We start from the raw sequence: 19,981 nt of genomic DNA, 5'->3' as shown, positions 1-19,981 counted from the left end.
ATTTGCATAATTTGTCCTGGTGGCCTTGGAATTAGGACTCAGGTCGGAAGCCTCCATTCATTCCCTCTGCGCCAGGCATCTTGATGTTTCCGGTACATCTCTCTCAATCTGCAGCCACACAGGCCTGTCATACTATCCAAAGTTTCGGTTATAGTTTGAAGTCTCTCCATGGAGACTAAAAGAGAATTTTGCATATGCCACATAAACTAAATTTAAAGTCAGACCATCCTAGAAATCGTCTTTACCTATGGCAAAACTCTGTCCAGCTCTTTTCATGTAGTCCAGTAACAGATGGAAATTATTTCTACTGACATTGATTTCACAGGGAAGGCCGCAGTTCACCTTGCACATCGCCTTTCCTTCCCAAGCCCTCCCTCTTTCCTCCAAACCTTCTCTTTCATCCACACACCTCTACGTCTCTGTGTCCACCTCTGTTTTCTCTCACTCTCATCTGTCTCTCTACTCAGCACTTTTCCCACCCAGCCTCTCAATCTCTGTCTCACGCCACTTGCTTCTGATATAAAGCAGTTTAGTTCTTTCAGACACGGACCTCTTTACCCATCGCCTCTCATCAGCAGACGACAATGATGAGATCCCCCTTTCTTAAAATGCTGCTAAGAGATCACCAGTATCTTTTGTTTTATCAAGTTTTTTCCAAGCACTTACTAAGTATGTCCTTAATTTGTTGCAGGAGATAATAATTGCATCCTCGTGATTGCCAGTTAACTGGACAAAGAGCCATTTGTTTTGTCTGTCTTCAGTGAGCAGAATTTTGTTTCCTGTTGTCCCTGAGTTTTCTCAAATGGAAGTCTGTGCACCCCTGGTTGTGCATGTGAAGGCTAGCCTCCCTTCGAGATCCAGCATCCGTGCAGAGACTCCATTAAGACATTTTCTAAGTGTTGGGTATGGATTTGGCTCTACCTATTTGCATTCTTGCTTCCATCCCATTGGGATGAAGCAGAACAGATGCAGAAGGCCAACTGAGGTTGGAGGCACCAGCTCTGGCCAAGGATTGCACTAATGCTCCCATCCCTGGACTTGGTCACTGTGGGGCCCTTCCCAGCTGAGCAACCTCTGCCAGAGGCGCAGCCTCCTCTCCTTCCTCATCACAGTGCAGCCTGCGGTTGTAGGAGACCACGACTCTGCTCTCTGCCTGCTCCCGCAGTAGGGGTCAGTAATGGGGTGCTTGTACTGACTTCAGATTGCTCCCATCACCCTTCAGGGCAGATCCATACCTGGAGACCTTAATGGGACATGTTGACTCCTGTAAATAAGCCTTGAGTCAGCATGAAATTAATAGACTGTGGAAGCAGCATTTATGAATCAGCTGAAACTTAAAAAAAGGAAAACCCTTTTATTGCTGAAGGAAACCCCAGAGACAAGAAAAAACCTTATTTTTATTATTTTGCTTTATTACAATTTACTGATGTTTTAAGCAGTGGTTAGTCCACAGTTCCTTGCCAATCTAGTATTTGTTAGAGGACAAGAATAAAGGAAGTCTATGACGTGATGAAACTATTAGGCAGCAGTCTTAGCAGGACCCTGGGGATTGACACAAATTGCTCTAATAAATGAATCCATTAACTACATGAAATCAGGCATGAAGCATAATGGAAATTTATAAGCTCTGCTTCTTGTTATTATTATCATTTTGTTGGCTGTCAGAGAAGGGGGTTATCTGTGTGTGTGTGTGTGTGTGTGTGTGTGTGTGTTGGGAGATGGAACAGATCAAGTGGACTTCATGTCATCATTGTGTGCTAAGTCCAGCCCTTTGAAATTTGGGGTGCTAATGAGATTTTGGGGACAACCTGAAGATTTTCTTGACTTATTAGTGACACCAAAGTGAAGAGAACCCCAGCCTTTGGGAACACTGTGTTAAGGCTGACAAATTTTGTCATCTGTAGCTTCTGGAAGAGGACGTGAATTCTGACACATGAACAGGAGGTTAAGTGTACACCCTTGCCCAGGAATATAACAGTCACTTTTTAATGTGGTACAGTGAGCAACACTGTACAGCCCCTTCTAGGCACCTATTGGTTCTGGGAACCTGGGCCAGTCATTCACTCCTTTCGAGATGTGCCCTCTCATAATCCCCACTTTGCCTGCCTCAGAGTTGTCTGAAGGGTTACGTGGGCTCAATATTCATGACAGCACTTGCAAGGAATAGAAATATGACCTTACCTGTAGGAGATATAAATAACTGGTTATGTTGAATGCTTAATTTAAAATAATTTTACAATTGGTATAAAAATATAAAATTTGTATTCCCTTTCATACTTGGCAGAAGTTATCTAAGCCCCTCCCCCCTTATCATTCAAGCCACCAAGATAGCAGAGAAATGAAGGCGGCAAAGGTAAAGCATGGTTAGGTATGGAAGAATCCAGGTCACCATTTCAGGCTCAGTTCTCAGCTTCTCCGCAGTTATTGAAGTGGCATTTGTGAAGCCTGTTATGTGCAGGAGACATTTGGTACTAAGCTAGAAGGGAAGACTTACAGTTCTAGGAAGCAAAGGAAGGCAAACACTGATGTTTATTATTTTTATTTTGCCTTTAACCCGTCACTGCTCATGTAATGCAGAATACCCTTGAAGGGAGATATTTTGCAAAGTGTATAAAGCTAGTGAATGCAGATGTATAGGCATCTGTTCAGTTGGTAATTTGATATGTGTCCTCAAACTGAGCATATGTAAAATAGGCCTCACCTTTGGGTCCAGATATGCTTTAAGTCTGCTCCCTGTCTCTTTCAATGGCATCACCTCAAAGCTTAACTATTCCTTAGAGATATTAATTAACCTAGATCTTATTAAGTCATAATGTTTGTTAAATATTAAGGGTAACTAGTAAAAGAAAAGAAATAGAAAGCGTTCATTCCAATTAGCACCTGGCAGGGATAAGGGAAATAAAACAAATAAATAAAATTGTACTTATCCAAAAGAATTCAGAAAAAATAGAAAATAATATAATTGTTCAAAATTAGGTGGTAGAAATACATGCAAATATATATCATCATAATAAATGTAAATGGGCTAAATTCACTAGTTATTGGATTTTTAAAAAATTCATCCACATTCTGATTACAAGAGACACATTTAAAATACAAAGACACAGAAAGTTTAAAAGCAAAAGAATGAAAAATAGATACCCAATGTCAACACAAAATTAGAAGTTGATATGGCTATATTAATATCATGTAAAGTAAGTCAAAGGCAAAAAGAATGATCAAGGATAAAAGGGATCACTACATAGTGATAAGTGGAACGAGCAACAGGAAGATGTAAAAAGTCTAAGCTTGTGTACCAATGACAGCCTCAAAATATATAAAACAAAAATTGACAAATACATAAGAAGTTGACAAATCCACAATGATAGTGGAAGATTTCAATACATTTCTGTCATGAATGATAGAGCAAACAAACAAAAAATATTAAGGATATAAAAGATTAAAATGCACAATGAAGAAGCTTAATTAAATGACCATAGAACTCTGCACCCAACAATTAACGGTCACCATGCTTCTTAAGAACACCTGGAGCACTTATGAAAAATTGATCATAGATCAGGTCATCAGGCAAAACTCAACAGAAAAAGAAGAACCCATTTTGTTCAGACTATTCTCTAGGTAGAGTAGAAACCACTCCCACCCAGCCCATTGGCGACAAGACTCTTTTAAGTGTACCTTTTTAATGTCTCCTAAAATCGTCTCTTCGTTCCTGCGTTAGTGCGGAGGCAACACCTTCTCTCACCTGGGCTCTGAGACAGGTAGCAGTGGTCTCCCTTGTCCAGAACGGCTCCCTTTTAATCCCCTGCTGCTAGTGACCTTTTATAACACACGAATCTGACCCTCACTCCCCTGCTGAAGACCTCTGACTACGTCAGTGGGTTCCCTGCTGCCATCAGGATAAATTAACCCAGGCTCTATCATGACTATGAAGCTTTCATCATCTGCTCCTTGCCTAACTCTGTTGCCTTTTCTCTTACTTACCTGTTTTTCTTGTAGTCCCACCACAGCCTCGCACCCTGCAGCATTCTCTCTCTCTCTCTTTCTCCACCCTTCTTCCACGGCCTGGCTAAGTCATACTCCCCCTTCAGAAATGTATCTCAGATATTTTCTCCTCCAGAAAGCCTATTTGGACGCATCCCCCAGCTCTAACCTCCCTGCTCTTCCCCACACCACACATACTGGTTTAGATTAGCTGATTCCTTCATGCTCCCGTAGCTGCACTGTATTTACGCTAGTGACGCACTGGGTGTAATTGCTGTGCAGGATCTCTGTTTAAACACCTCGGTGGTTCCCCATTGTTCTGGGAGAATGGCTGAGGTCACAACAACGCCTGCAGGGCTCTGTGAGAGCCAGCCCTGCCTTCCTCCCCTGCCTCATTCCCACCACACTCTCTCCAAACTGGCCTTCATTTCCTTGAAACTACTGTGTCCCCTGCCCCCTGACCTTGACCCATGCTGTTCCCGCTCTAGAACACTGTTCCTCTTCACCCCACTCACCCTGTTAACGCCTACGTTTTCAAGTCTGAGTTCAATTGCCTTATTCTCAAGGAAGGCTTCCCTGACTTGCCTTAACTGGGTCAGGTTCCTCCAGTTCTCATAGGACCATTTAACATTTCCGAGCTCTTACTTCAGTTTTTAATTACACATTCATTCTTTTGATGAGTTAATTAACGCCTCTCTTCATGGCTGGGCTGTCAGCTCTGGGATGGTATAAATCAATGTCTTGCTCACCATGGTATCCCAGTGTCTGGCAAAATGCCTGGCACCTAATAGGCACTTGATAAATATTTTTTGAATGAGCAAATGAATATAATTTAACTATGTTTACTTGACTGTCTCCTTCATTAGTCTCTAAGACCCTGACTATGCATTTTTCCCCTCGACCCAGCACTTAGCAAATGCCTACATATAATCAGTGTCCTGTGGATATTCCTCGACTGGATCCTGGGCCAGCTCCCTCTCAGGGACCTCTGGTGGAAAATGTTATCAGGAGAGTTAATCCTCAGGTATTCATAGAGAACCTAAGCCAAGAGCCTAAATATAGTTTAATTGTGTTAAAATTAGGCTAGAGTATCCTACCCTTGGTTACAAGCAGACCCAAACCTGGTTCTGATCTTGTAGAAGATACTTCCTTACTTCTTCAAAAGAAGTATTATGGACATTAAGAATCTAAAGGAAGGTATCAGACCCTTTGCTCTCAAGTCTAACCTTCTTATCTGACCAAGAGAAAGTCTATGTGGTCTGGTTTTGTTACTTCTGCCAGGAAGTGTCTGCTTGGCGGGGACTCACTTGACTCCCTCTAGTGAAGGGAAGGTTGCCTGAAGAAAGGCAAAACCTGACCCGAACTGTTTTGCGACTAGAATCTTTATTTTTTCCACTTTGTGTCGGTATTTATACAAGCCAGTGCAGAATTAGTAACGTGTTTGATTACAGGGTACTGTCTCAGACCCCAGCAGAGTTGTTCCATAGAATACAATATATGTGCCCTACTGCCTCTCTCAAATCCCCGATTCTGGCTCTAAAATATGTCGAGCCCCGAGGCTTCTCAGGTCAGGGATTCTAGACCTGTGGCGGAAAGTATAGTGTCTGACTTGAAGGAGTTTGCACTCTGGCCATACGAGACTCATCAGGCCATGCTTCAGAAAAGAGGGGCATAGAAGGCTGGACCATGTAGCTGGCAGGATATGGGGCGTTATAATCCAGTTATCTCGCCCAGCAGCTCAATCCCAGCCTTAGCTCTCACACTCCTAAATGAAGACCAGAAAATCTGAGCACATACACCCCCACCACCACCACCAAGGATCTCCTCCAATACCCTTTATTTCATCCCTTGATTTTGGATATTTCATTCTCTTTTTTAAAATGCATAATATAAATTTGGCAAAGTAGCAGGATACAAAATTAACGTCAAGAAATCGACGGCATTCTTGTACACCAATGATGAACTCACAGAAAGAGAAACTGAAAAAACAATCCCATTTACCATCGCGCCAAAAAAATAATGATACCTAGGAATAAACTTAACCAAAGAAGTAACAGACCTATTTGCAGAAAACTACAGGTCATTGAAAAAAGAAATAGAGGAAGATATAAAAAAGTGGAAGCACATACCCTGTTCATGGATTGGAAGAATTAACATCATTAAAATGTCCATACTACCCAAAGCAATCTATAGATTCAATGCAATCCCCATCAAAATACCAACGACATATTTCAGAGAACTAGAACAAATACTTCAAAAGTTCATATGGAACCAAAAAAGACCACAAATAGCCACAGCAATATTGAAAAAGAAGGACAAAGTAGGTGGGATCACAATACCAGATATCAGGTTATACTACAAAGCGACTGTAACCAAAACAGCCTGGTACTGGCACCAGAACAGGCATATAGACCAGTGGAACAGAACTGAAAACCCAGAAATGGACCCAAGGCAATACGCTCAATTAATATTTGACAAAGGTGGCAAGAGCATACAGTGGAGTAAAGACAGCCTCTTTAATAAATGGTGTTGGGAAAATTGGACAGCTACATGCAAAAAAATGAAACTAGACCATCAACTTACACCATACACAAAAATAAACTCAAAATGGATAAAAGACTTAAATGTGACCTGTGAATCCATAAAAATTCTAGAAGAAAATGTAGGCAACAAAATTTCAGACATCATACGGAGCAGAATTTTTACTGATACATCACCTAAGGCAACAGAAATAAAAGAGAAAATGAACACATGGGACTACATCAAACTAAAAAGCTTCTGCACAGCAAAAGAAACAGTCATCAAAATGGAAAGGCAACCCACTGTATGGGAGAACATCATTGCCAATGATACATCAGATAAGGGGTTAATTTCCAATATATATAGAGTGCTCATACAACTCCACAAAAGGAAGACAAAGAACCCAATTAAAAAATGGGCAGAGGAGCTGAATAGACACCTCTCCAAAAGACATATGAAGAAATGCTCAACATCACTAATCATCAGAGAGATGCAAATTAAAACAACAATGAGGTATCACCTCACACCTGTCAGAATGGCCACCATCAACAAATCATCAAACAACAAGTATTGGCGAGGGTGTGGAGAAAAGGGGACTCTAATACACTGCTGGTAGGAATGCAGACTGGTGCAGCCGCTATGGAAAACAATATGGTGCTACCTCAAAAAATTAAAAATTGAACTTCCATTTGACCCAGTGATCTCACTGCTGGGAATATACCCTAAGAAGCCTGAAACACCAATCAGGAAGAATATATGTACCCCCATGTTCATAGCAGCACTATTTACAATAGCTAAGATCTGGAAACAGCCCAAGTGTCCACCAGTAGACGAATGGATAAAAAAGCAGTGGTACATATACACAATGGAGTACTATGCAGCGGTAAGAAAGAAAGATCTCTTATCCTTTGAGATGACATGGAGGGACCTGGAAAGTATTATCCTAAGTGAAAGAAGCCAAGCAGAAAAAGACAAATACCACATGATCTCACTTATATACAGAATATAATGAACATAACAGTCTGAGGAATACAGTAGACCCAGACACATGGAAGTAGGGCACAGACTGACATCCCTCAGAAGAGGGGATGGGGGGTGGGAAGAGATAAACCACAGAACTTATATGCATGTATGCATGACCAATGGACATGGACAACTAAGCCAGGGATGGGGGGGAGGTGGGGTGGGGTGGGGGGTGCCAATGGGGTAAAAAGGTAAAATATCTGTAACAAAAAAATAAATAAAAATTCATTAAAAAATAAATAAATAAAATGCATAATATATGTTATTGTAATGATGTTTATTGAGTGCTCAAGGCAGTGTCCTAAGTGTTTAATTATTTCATTTTTAAGATTCCTTTTAAGAATCGAAGGTAGAGTTTGGCTGTGGGTTCCATCAGTATGTGGTTTCTGCGAATGTGCTCTCCTGGGTTAAAGAATAGGATGTCCATCCGCCCCAAACTCTCTGAGCCTTTCGATATTTAATGCTTTTGCCTCAATTCCTGGTGGCGGGCCAGTGACCCTGTGCCCAGGAGTGAAGCGGAGGGCACAGCATGGCCATCTGAAACCTTGTTCTGTTGCTGTCTCCTCCTCACCTATCTCAGGTTCCAGTTCCCTCTGTGTAATGTTCTTTTTGAAGACCATCTCCCAGCCGGAGAAGACAGCAGCAACATGAAGTCATGAAGTAGCTCTACCCCCCCCCCCTTGTCTGTTAACACTCAGGGCCCCCTTGTCCCTGTGTGTCTTGCTCCAGATGTGCACATCAGTTGTTGAGCAGAGCCTGGCATGGGTGGGACAGAGCAAGGGCAGATCAAGGATTCGGTGTCTGGTCTGGCTAGTTGACATTGCCTACACCTCGACGCTGGCTGTCAGAGTGAACAGCCACATGGCACCTTTAGGCTGAAAGACAGGTGCTGCCTCCATGTCACCTCCAATTCCACTCCTAACACTCCACCAGTATTGCTCATGTCACAACTACCATGACCCATGTGGCTGAATCTACTGGTTAGTTCTCAGACCTCATGACCTTTCAGCATGGATCTTTAATTCTCTGCAGTCTGGCTTATCTACCCCAAACCATTGAGCATTATTCAATTGGAGGTCAGGGATTCTTTTCAGTGCTTAGCGAAAACAGCGTCCACTCCGAGAGGAAAAATGCTGTGCTCCCTGGCGCCGTGGCGTGTTCTGTTCTGTCTAAACTTGAACGCTACACCCTGCAGGCTGCTCAGCCATCCCGAAGACCTGCACACATCTTAAATGGAAATATCCTTCCTGCAGGCTGATGCTTTAAAGCCCTGGGGCTTGGAGCCAAAGGCAAAGTGATTCTGCAGAGGCGCTAGCAGCACATACACCTTCTTCCAACTTTCTCTTACTGATGTGGCTCCAGAAAGCTTTTGAATCTGTTGTACAAGTTACAATCTCTAGAACCAGCTCAGCAAGGACATTTCTTTCTCGGAATCTGCAGACTTTGTCGTTCATAGAAAGATGGTCAGTTTCCTGAGTCCCCCCACCCCCTTTATCTCCTGACCCAGAAAACTTGGCTTTTCCAAACTCGGCTTTTCCAAACTCAGTCTTTTGAAGTATGTGTTTGTTATCTCTTTGGAAATGCCAAGAACTTTCCTATTTTATGCTTTCCAATAGCCTGTTTTGGACATACCATAAATAATAAAGTATATCCATAAATAATGAAATAGTAACCTTTTCTCAAACATATTACTATGTACCAGGTCTAGTCCTAAGTGTTTCATACATTATTTTAATCAGTCCTCAAAAGAATTCTGTTAGCTAGGAATTGTTTTTTTCCCCCCTTTCTCAGTTTTTTAGGCTGGGACGTAAATGAATAGAGTAAAATGTTCTATTCAGTCATTTCCCCTAACTGGTTCAATGACCCAAAGTTTAATAAACAGAACAGAGATGCCGCCCCAAACTGAACTTGAGGCATTTGCTTTTTGAGCTCAGGATCAGAGGCTCAAAGAACTTAAATAATTTTTCTAAGGTCGCACAGCTAAATGAATGTTAAAGCTGAGATCTGAAGGGAGGGTTTTCTGACTCTGAAGTCCCTGATTTTAATTGCCAAGAAATGTGGGAAAGAGAAGAAAAAGTCCCTTGGATTGAGTAATCCTTAGCTTCTCTACTCTCTGCGCCACCAGCTCCCATAACTCACGTAGCCCTGTCAACAGTGTTCTGAAGGAGACATCTATTGTCATTGGACATTCTTCACACATTCCTACCTTGACACACCTCTGTCCTCTTTCACAGCGGTACAGTGACCTCCTGACTGTCACTCTGCTGCTCCCCCCCAAATGACCCAGCGTCACTTGTGTCCGTCTTGACCTTTGTCACAGTAGAGTCACTTGCCATTGCTTATAAAAGGGCTGGGGCCAGGCCAAGGACCACGGGTGGGTACTGGTGGTCCTACTAGATTGGAAGCACCATGAAAAAGGCAAGTGCGCATAGCCTGAGAGTTGTAGACCTGGGTTTGGGCTTCTGCTGTTCATTAACTACTTGTGTGACCAGGCAAGTCATTTAATGTTTCTGGTCCTCAGCTGCCTCATCTGTAAATGAAGCTGTTAAAAGTACTGATATGGACATGGTGCCACGTGGAAACAATAGAGTAAAGCCTAGGAAGGGCCACAAAACAGTGAGTGTCTAGGAAATAGAAGGTATTGTTGTTAATAGGAGCGTATGTTTTAGTGTGTTGATTATTTACATTTTGATAGCAATTGGACTTTTACAAAGCATTTTATGTGAGTAAACAAGCGTCTCCGGGTACCTATTGTGTAGACACTACTTTAAGTGCTTTATAATCATTTTGTATTTGCTCTTCCTCTGTTATATGGATAGATGCATACTTTCCCCTTTGCTATAGCCGAGAGATCTGTCACGCAGAGAGGCTGAGCAAGTCTGTGGTGTAGCCGACAATGAAATCCTCAGTCCCGAGACATTCGTTTGTGTCGTCCTCTGGAGGGCAGCCTTATTTCCAAGGGCCCCAGGCTCACTTCAAACATTAAAAAATAAAAAGGACAAAACTCACATTTCTGCCAGACAGATGATATCCAGGCGTCTCTAGAAGAATGGTTAGCCGTCCCGGCGTGCGGTTTTGTGTTTTAAGGTGCTTGGATACAGAAGAGGAATGTAAACTCCACAGAGCTCATTTCACATGTCAGAGTCTATTCTGGTCCTTAAAAGTGGGCCCCAGAGGCCCCAGCTGTGAGCCAGGGGCCACATTCCTGCAGAGGCATTTAGCAACCTGCAGGAATCCTGTGGGGAGCAGGGCCCACGACTTGCAAAGGAACCTGAGAGTCACAGCCAAAGGGCAGGAAGAAAAATAGTCATCAGCTCCAGAGCCAGCCCTCCAGTGTCTAGTTTTTACAGAGTCTACATTAGGATAGTATAAACCTTGTTTCCTTTTACATATTTTCTTTTTAAGGACTTTGACTAATTTTAGAGCTTCCTGTTACTTGCCAACTCTCTTTGATCTCACATGAAAAGTCCAAAAGGGGCCATTCTCTAGTTGCCACTATTCGCCCTGTTTCAGCACATCTGATGGCGCACGTGGCCTTGGGACCACGTCACTGGTGTTTTACGCACAGATCTGCACACAGCCCAGCTGTTGGCAGGGACCAGGTGGCCTTTATGGGAAGGAGATGGAGCAAGAGAATATGACTAGCATTTGATAAGGAATGAAAGAGCTTGGAAGTGAGTTGAAATCTTGTATCCAAGAAGCTAAATTATGAAATAAATCTGCCTTGGGTAGCTGGCCTCTCCAGGAAGGCGCACATTGCAGACAAGATGACATTTATCAGAAGAATCTCAAGGATGGGTAGGTCCCGATAACCACGAGGGCACACTCATCTGTCAAGCGTGGCCTCGCACAGTTTTCTTTCATTTTGGCAGGTAGCTCAAAGCATGGTTTCAACTCCTCATGATTTTCCTCCTTGTTTACTTCTTTTTTGTAACTGACCTTTCAAAGCCATTTCTCTTCCCCACTGTCCGCTACTCCTCTCTCATGTTTGAGAAATCAAAGCACCACTATATTGCGTGGGGTTGTTTGAAAAATGGGGAATTTCTACGTTATTGGCCTTTGAAAGCAGATTAGGCAACGAAAGTAAGGAGAAATGTCAGAGTGACTTCTACTCCTCGGCTGCCATGCCTTTGCCATCATTCCTCTCGGCTGTTAAAGAGCCTGCATTCCGGGGCTCCTCCTGGTGCTGTCAGGTCGGGGGCTCCTCTGGAATTTGATCAATCTCGACATTTAGATGGGCCCGGGGGCAGGGCAGGCAGAAGGCAGAACATTTCCCAGTGTTTTCATGATGATTCTTGAACCCCCGGTGGTGTAAATAGCTTTTCATATAATAAATAAATAAATAAATAAGTGTTGCTTTTCAAGATGGTCCTCCATAGGAGTTGTCAAATCTCACGTTCTGTGGGGAGTTTAATTGGTTTGATTTTCAAAAATGTTTAGCACAGCATTTTCAGAAACATGTCGCGTTTCACTGAGTCTAATTATGATGGGTGTTGGGCCCACCGTATCTAGGGCACTTCTCGTTGCTTCCCTGTCCTCTATCTCAGACCTAAATGTGTTTCTTTTTCTTTTTTTTCCCAAATGTGTTTCTTGTATAACATTTACAATAATTTATGATTTCATTTATGGGGTTTTTCTTACTTGTTACTGTCTGTCTCCAATACACCACACATACACACACACAGGTACACACACAAACACACACAAACAGATACACACAGAAACACGGATATACACACAAACACACAGATATACACACACAGACACACACATGTGCGCACACACACACACACGCACACACATAGGACTGTCAGCCTCATGAGAACCCAGATCAGGTTTATTTTGCTCACATTACATGTCACCACCTAGATCTGTGCCTGACACATAGTAATTGCTCAATAAATATTTGGGAATGAATGAATTCAAGAAGTCTTTTCTCAAAAAAGCTGTTGGGTTAAAAAAAAACCTAATTGCCCTGGCCGGTTTGGCTCAGCGGTTAGAGCGTCGGCCTGCGGTCTGGAGAGACCCGGGTTCGGTTCCCGCTAAGGGCACGTACTTCGGTTGCAGTTTGTCCCCGGCCCTGGTTGGTCGTGCGGGTGGCAGCCACTCGATGTGTCCCTTTCACGTCGATGTTTCGCTCTCTCTCCCTTCCTCTCTCTCCCTCCCTCTCTATCTGTACAAAAAATGGAAAAATATCCTCAGGTGAGGATAAAAAATAAAAAAAAAAAAACCTAATTTACCAAAAATAATCCCTATAGGAAAAGGTGATATGGAAGGTTAGTTCCCTTTTCTGCAGGTGCTTTTAAGTTTAGTGACTAGTGCTTGTCTGAGAACTGTGTTTACCAGGGAAGGGGTTCAGGATCACTGGTTATCCACATAGCGTAGAGAAGGAACAGTGTGAGACCTGCCATCTTTTCTTCTCTATTTTCCCTTCTCTTGATCCATCCTTTCTTTCTTCCTGTATCTACTAACTGCTGATCAAGAATATGCCAGGCGTAGTAAAACAGGGGCAATAGTTTACCTACTTCACAGGATTGTCATGAGGGTCAAATGAGATCATTGTATTTAACAGTTCTTGGCAAAGTACCTGACATGTTAAGAGCCTGATAAATGTTAGCCAGTAACATTATCACCAGAAATATTTATGGAGCAACTGTTATGCACCTTCTGGTTCAGAGTCTCCAGAATAAGGAGAAAAGATACCGTCTAAACCCCTGGGGGCGTGTGATGAGTTACGCCATCAGCTTTCTTTCCATAATATCTGTTTTCAGGGCTACACAGTGGCCTCTTCAATTTACAGGTGGGGAGGGTCAGCTAGCCAAGGACAAGAGTGAGGAAAGAAGCAAAATATCAGAATTTTGAATAAAGACACAATCAGTGTTATTGACTTTTCCTTTTGCCTCAGGCTCCTTATATGGCTTGGCCCAGCACTGGGACAGATCCTGTCTTTTTTTTTTTATATATATTTTATCATGGGATTTCTTTTTCATGAAAATATATATTTTTTAAAATATTGCATTGAAATTTATCTTGATTTCTGAGTAAATTTTGCACTGGAAACAAAGGTCTTTCTGTCTTACCTTAGTCCCAGCTCTTTTAACTAGTCTAAGTTTCTCTAAGCCCTCAAAATGGAGCCCTTTGACTCTAGTGGAGGGTTATCACGTTTGTGTACTTTTTATCCGCTGTCAACACCCAGGGTAGTTCCCCATCAGGTCCTGTCTTACCTTCTGAAATAGCCCCTTCGATCATTTTTATACACAGAGCCAGAGGGATTTTTTAAAATTTACGTCAGATTGGTCACTCCCCTTTTTAAAACCTTCTGTGGCTTCCCACTTCCATGAGCCCTTACCATGGCCTACAAGACTCCGTATGGTCTGGCCTTGCCTCCCGCGCACCCTCCCTTTGCCCACTGCATTCCAGACTCCTGTCTTCTCTGAATCCATGGTCCAATGGGATCCGGGCTGCCTTCATGTGAATTGTTTACTTTCCAGCAATGGCTTTCCCCAACACTTTCCACTGGTGGCTCCTTCTCCCCCTTCAGATGGTAGCTGAAGCACCAGCTTCCAGGCGTCTATCCTGACCTCCTGCTCTAAGTGCTGTCTCCCCTCTGCCTTCATTGTTCTGTTTTGTTGCCTCCTGTTCTTATCCTTCCCAACACATTCCATCATTTGCAATTAAGTAAATACCCACCTATGTGTTTACTTGTTTGATGTCTATCTTTCTCACTGGACTGTAAGGTCCTAGGAGGTCGTGTTTAGTCACCATCTTCTCCTCAGTCCCTAAGCAATGCCTAGCACAGAAGAGTTGCTCAAATATCTGCTGAATGAATGAGGGAGGGAAGGGAATGAATGAATACATCAATCTTAAGCTTATAAAATCATGACCTAATGATGCTGCCACACACTAAAGAGACTTACTTTCAGGTCTCATTCTGCTCTCTGATGTAATGAACTTTGCTCTTCTAAAGCAAATGTTTTTCCCTTAGATTATTTTTATAGAAAAAAGTGAAGCAAATATAGACATAATTATTGATTTTCACTCATAGAGTCCCTGTTCCCTATCACCAACATCCTCCTGAGAGCCTGCTCCAGGTCTCCTGGGAACCACAGGAAATAAGTCCACTAACCACTTGAAATGCAGTTACAAAAATAGACCAGACTTGACCTTCCTCCCATGGAAGGGCCTCTTTCCTCAGGGCAAATGTTGCAAAGAAATTGTATCTGCTCTTAGGTGCCTCCCTCTTCAGTCACTCTCCCAGCAGCATTTACTGGGACATGCTCAGAATCCTGTTCTGAGCCCCACCCCCCCTAAGTCATTGCCTGAGCAAATTGCTTATTTTATTATATATATATATAGTTTGAAAATCCGATCATTTGTAACCTGTCTTTACTGAATACATTAAGATTTTCTTCCCTCATTAATGAACATAAATCTACACTTCCATCTGCAGTGGCTGCATAGGATTATACTATGAGGACACGCAAAACTGTGACTTAGGTCGTGTGCTGCTTGTCTGTATTATAAACACAGGTCTGGGTTGGGGCTGGCACCTGCAACGTCAACAAGCCTAGCCTCCGAGGGGATCCTGATGCACACTGGAGTGTGAGAGCCCCTGCCCCGGGGGAACTTTGTTTTCTCCCTCAAGATAGAGAAAGGAATGCAGCCTAGAAGGGAAGGGCCAGCTTGATTATTTTTGTCCTTTCAGTAAAGTCACTGAAATATCTCCAAATCTACTCTCTTTGTTTTCTTTCAAAGCAGTGGCCCAGGGGACACTGCCCATTTTGATATGTTTATTTTTTTTCCCTCTTTCTTTCCATTACTCATTTTGTCCCTACTGGGGGGAAGAAAACAAAACAGGTGAGCCAGCACGAGCGGAGGCTCCAGGTCCTCCCCGCCCGGCCCTGCTGTGTGAGGCGGGCAGGGGGGCTTCCTCTCCCTGCAGTGAGAGGCACAGGCCTCCGGCAGGCGCACCAGCGCATCTGGACGTCACTTGGATGGCTCCAAGGCTCTGGTTTGCTGTTTATGGTGGTGCCTGATGGAAAGGGCCACATTCTTCTAAACTGAGCTAGAAACTAGTTCTGAAAAATTAACTGGCGCCTAATCACAATATACAAGCCTGTGATAAGGTGAAATCAGGCCTCCGGGGTGAGGAAGGTCGTGTGGCTCAGAATTTCAATGAGGTTGTTTCTCTCTGCCTCTTATTTTATTGGTAAAGTTGTTCCCAGCTTCTCAAAAATCTGAGTACTCATGTATTCACTTGACACATACTTAATGAGCACCTACTATGTGCCAGACTTGAGGAATGTAGTGGACAATGGGACAGACTGAATGAGGCCCTCTTGAGGTTCACATTCTAGTGGGGAAGAGCCACCATAAAAGGGATCCCCAGTGAACTGAATGGTACAGTGGCAAAGTCTAGGGTACTGTGGGAGCTGATAATAGGTGACCTACAGAGCCTGGGAGGTGGGAAGACCTCCTGAAGGAAGGGACATTTGTATTCCTAGTGAAGAGGGAGAAGTTACCAGGAAGAACGCGTGCAAACGTCTTGAGCCTAGAAAGAGCATGTTTCATTTGCGGAACTGAAAATAACCCATCGGGGTGAGGACAGAGGGCTGTGGTTGGAGATGTTGGCAGGGCCCTATCGTACAGAGGCCTGTGGGCCTTTATCTACAGGACCGCAGGAAACCACTGAACAATGCAAGCTGCAGGAGACATGGTCACATTTGCATTTTTTAAATGTTACTCTGGCCGCTGAGTAGAGAAGTATTGGAGGAGAGGCAGAAGCAGGAAAATTAGATGCAATGGTCCAAGTAAGAGGTAGTGGGACCTTAGATAGGATGGTGGATGTGGGTATAGGCCAAATGTGGTGTCCACTTTCACAGCCCCTGGCCAGGATATCTGAGAGAGACAGGAGCACTTAGCCAGTGCACACACAGTACCAGGAGAAGAGCTAAACTTGGATTTAAAAATCCCACCACCAAATATGCCAGGAAATGTAATTTCCAGGTGAGATGCTACTGCTTTGGGAATGTGGGCTTATGCACCTTCCAGAGCAGATTGGAAGTGGGGCACCGTGCATCCTCATGGATGACAAGAAATGCACGGAGCCTGAGCTCCTCTCTGCCCGGCTGGCAGGGCGGGGTAGTAGGGACTCTTGTCCCTGCTCTTCTCCATCCTGTCCTGACTCACCAGATGACTAGACAAGTCGTCTGTCCCTCAGCTGCATGTGTCGACCTTAAGGACTGAATTTCCGAGTCATGCTACTGTCCTTGATAATATCTACATGATGGAGTCATCTTGGGAGGTTTGAGGGCAGGTCACACTCTGGTGGGGAGGAAGGGGCTCTCAACATGCCTCCTGGTCCTATGACTCAGTGGGGTTTAGAGACACTAGAGGAGATGGCTGAGGTCATCTTCAAGGCACTTCATTCATTCACGCAACAAATGTTCTGAGGAATCTATGTTCCTGTCCCCGTTGTCTGATGGTGAATAAACCTGCATTTTTACCGCCAAGGAGCTGATATTCCAGCCACTTCCTGAGGCACAACCAGCGGCCCACCCTGCCTCCAAGCTCTCCTGGTCTTAGTACTGAGTAAGACGGCCCAACGCCCTGGCATTGAATCATCAGGCCTCCATCAAAACTGAACTTCCAGTTTGCAAATGTGCCAGGTTCACATTCATCTGCAGGCCTTTGAACTTGCTTTCCCTTGGCCTGGACCTCTCTTGGCTAATATCGCCACCTACCCCCTACCAGACCCCAGGATATTCCTACTTCTCCTTCAGACTTCACCTCAGATTTGCTCAGACAGAACTTCCTTGTCCACTGGCCTCAGCCCAGGCCCCGTGTCCCAGCCAGCTGCCCCCTACCCCTCTGCATTTTGCTGGAGTTATTACTAGACTCTTTCTCCCCCTTGACTTTGCTCCATTAGGGCAGGGCTCTTGTCCATTTTCCCCACTCCAATGTCCTGCACAGGCCTGGTACATAATATGTGCTTAATAAATATCTGTTGAAAGACAGGAGGGTGGGCTGATCTGTGCCACGCTGTGTGGTTTTCTAGTTTTGCGGGAAAAAAAAAAAAAAAGCTTTATGCTTAGACATCCCCTCAGGAACTAAAGCCTCAGAAATGATACTCATTTGCCAACTGCCATTCTGAACCCAAGTATGAGTATTTTTGATTGACTAAATCAATCTGAAATTAATCCTACATATTTTCAAAAACCATGTATCTCTCCCCCCAAAACTGACAAACAGACCAGAGAGATGAAGAGACTGAGGGAGAGAAGAGGTTGAGTCTGTCTGTTATTATTCATTAATTCATTCAACAAATAGTTATTAAATACTATGATTTATCAGGCACGGAGGACACAGAGGCAAACAAATATAGCAAAGCCTCTGCTTTCATGGTCTAGTTTCAAGTTTAAAAAAAGTCAACAGCTGAATAGTAAGATCTGAAACCATGCCAATTCCTGTGCCTCTCTGTTGAAATCAGATAGTGGGTGGCTGGAGGAGGAGAGAGCACCAGCAGATGGGGAGTGGCCAGGGGATGCCCCTCAGAAAGTGACACCGAGCCAAGACCTTTGAGGGTGGGTTCCGGGCCTGTGCAGTGTCACATGCTTCCCAGTCCGCCTCGCCAGCCGGAGGAGACGGCGTGGTGTTCATGAGCGAGGAGCCAGCACATTTCAGGGAAGAAAGGTCAGGCTGCTACACCTTCTAGTTGTTAGCCCGGAATAGGCGAGGGATTCACCGTAACCCACCAGCTGGGGCCACAAAACTTAAGACCATTTATTTAAAGGACAAATACTTCTCACAGGGGCAGTGTTGCTTCCGTCCCCAACCTGTCCTGATCTTTCCAAGCCAAAATGTGTTGTTTCCTGCTGTAATTACAATGGTTTGCATCCTTTGGTTGGCCTCCCCCATGAAGGGGATTGAGTCTTACGCACCCCATTCCCCATGGACACACACGTTTACCTTGCACTTAGTAGGTGCTGAGTGAATATTTGTCGACATTAGTTAAATTAAATAAGATTTCTGGCTAATACTTTGGAAACATACCTACTTTTTAAAAGAATTTAAACATGGTAGATTTATTTTTACAAAATGAGAACATAGCCCTGGTTGGTTTGGCTCAGTGGTTGGAGCGTCGGGCTGCAGACCAGAGAGTCCTGGGTTCAGTTCCCACTAGGCCCTAGAGGCTAGGGGCACATACCAAAAAAAAAAAAAATCATATACTTATGTTAGAAAGGTGAGAATATTATAAATGTACTTATTGGAGAAGTTCCTAAAGAGACCTACGTCCCTGTCTTCTCCTGTGTAAGTCAGGAGATAACGTCCACACGAAAGGCCAGGGAGTAACAGTATAACTATATTATTGGACCAAGGAAACAGTCAATCAAGTTGAAAGAATTGGGGGAAGGGGCTGATAAACATACCTACTTTTTTTTTTTTATCCTCACCCAAAGACATTTTTTCTTCTTTTTTTTTTTTTTTTTGTTCAGGTAGAGTGGGAGGGAGAGGAAGAGAGAAAAACATTGACGTGAAAGGGACACATCAAGTGGCTGCCACCTGCGCTGGGGACAAACTGCAACCAAGGTACATGCCCTTAGCGGAACCGATCCCCGGTGTCTTTGGGCCGCAGGCCAAGACTCTAACCACTGAGCAAAAACGGCCAGAGCGAAACACATCTACTTTTAAAAGAGTTTTGATTTGGGGGATGGAGCGATAACTTTGGTGCGTATAACTCTTACAGGAGACCCATGCCTGGGTGGTTCCAGTGGAAAATGCTGAATGCCACAAGGTTTCCAATGCAAGGGTGGGCGAGGGTGGCAGGCTAAGGGAAGAGAGTTGGGGGGTTGCAGAAAGGAAACAGAGCAGTGAGGACTGCTGCACATCTGGCTATTTTGGTCAGTGGTGGTAAAAAGTCACTGCGAATCATCTTGCATGCACCCCCAGAACTCTGCCACGGATGTCCACGTTTGCGCTGAGATTTCTGCTCTCTGCTTGGTTTCTTGACTTGGGATTGGTTGGGGGTTCCTGTTTCCTCTGTCATTTCCCTTCTTTGAGAGAGTTTACTTTCTATACATACAAAATGTTTTGTCATGAATAATCTATATGTAGAGCTACAATGCTTTTTTGTTATTATTTAATTAGTATTTATTATTATTACTTTTTTAAGTCCTCAACCGAGGATATTTTTCCATTTTATTTTCAGATAGAACGTGAGGGAGATATACATATGGAGAGAGAAACATCGATGTGAGAGAGACACATTGATTGGATGCCTTCCGGGGACCAAACCACAACCAAGGCACGTGCCCTTGACTGGAATTGAACCTGGGACTCTGGTCCGCAGGCCGATGCTATAACCGCTGAACCAAACAGGCCAGGGCTTAATTAATATTATCAAAGTTGAATCAGTGTTCAGTCTGGAATTCATATCAAATGGAAACTGAGCATCAAT

At 43.8% G+C, this 19,981-nt stretch overlaps 1 protein-coding gene and 1 non-coding gene across 7 annotated transcripts in view; both read right to left on the bottom strand.

The window, feature by feature from the left end:
• FGF1 (fibroblast growth factor 1) overlaps window positions 1-19,981 on the bottom strand; it is a 98,878-nt gene that overhangs the window by 21,314 nt on the left and 57,583 nt on the right. Inside the window, exon 1 of one of the 6 annotated variants that reach the window (XM_036241450.1) lies at window positions 4,497-4,515. The exons of 3 other annotated variants lie outside the window; for them this stretch is intronic. The gene's annotated coding sequence lies outside the window, so the exon portion shown is untranslated. 2 more of the 6 variants (XM_036241449.1, XM_036241446.1) reach the window with 2 other exon arrangements.
• Window positions 9,316-9,446, bottom strand: LOC118616670. Its single transcript, XR_004956653.1, has one exon. It is a non-coding gene; the product is annotated as a small nucleolar RNA SNORA36 family (small nucleolar RNA).

Source organism: Molossus molossus, unplaced genomic scaffold (genome assembly GCF_014108415.1).
Source record: "Molossus molossus isolate mMolMol1 unplaced genomic scaffold, mMolMol1.p scaffold_m16_p_4, whole genome shotgun sequence".
Classification (NCBI taxonomy): Eukaryota; Metazoa; Chordata; class Mammalia; order Chiroptera; family Molossidae; genus Molossus; species Molossus molossus.
The sequence above is the reverse complement of the archived record's forward strand: the minus strand, read 5'-3'. Positions and strand labels throughout refer to the sequence as shown.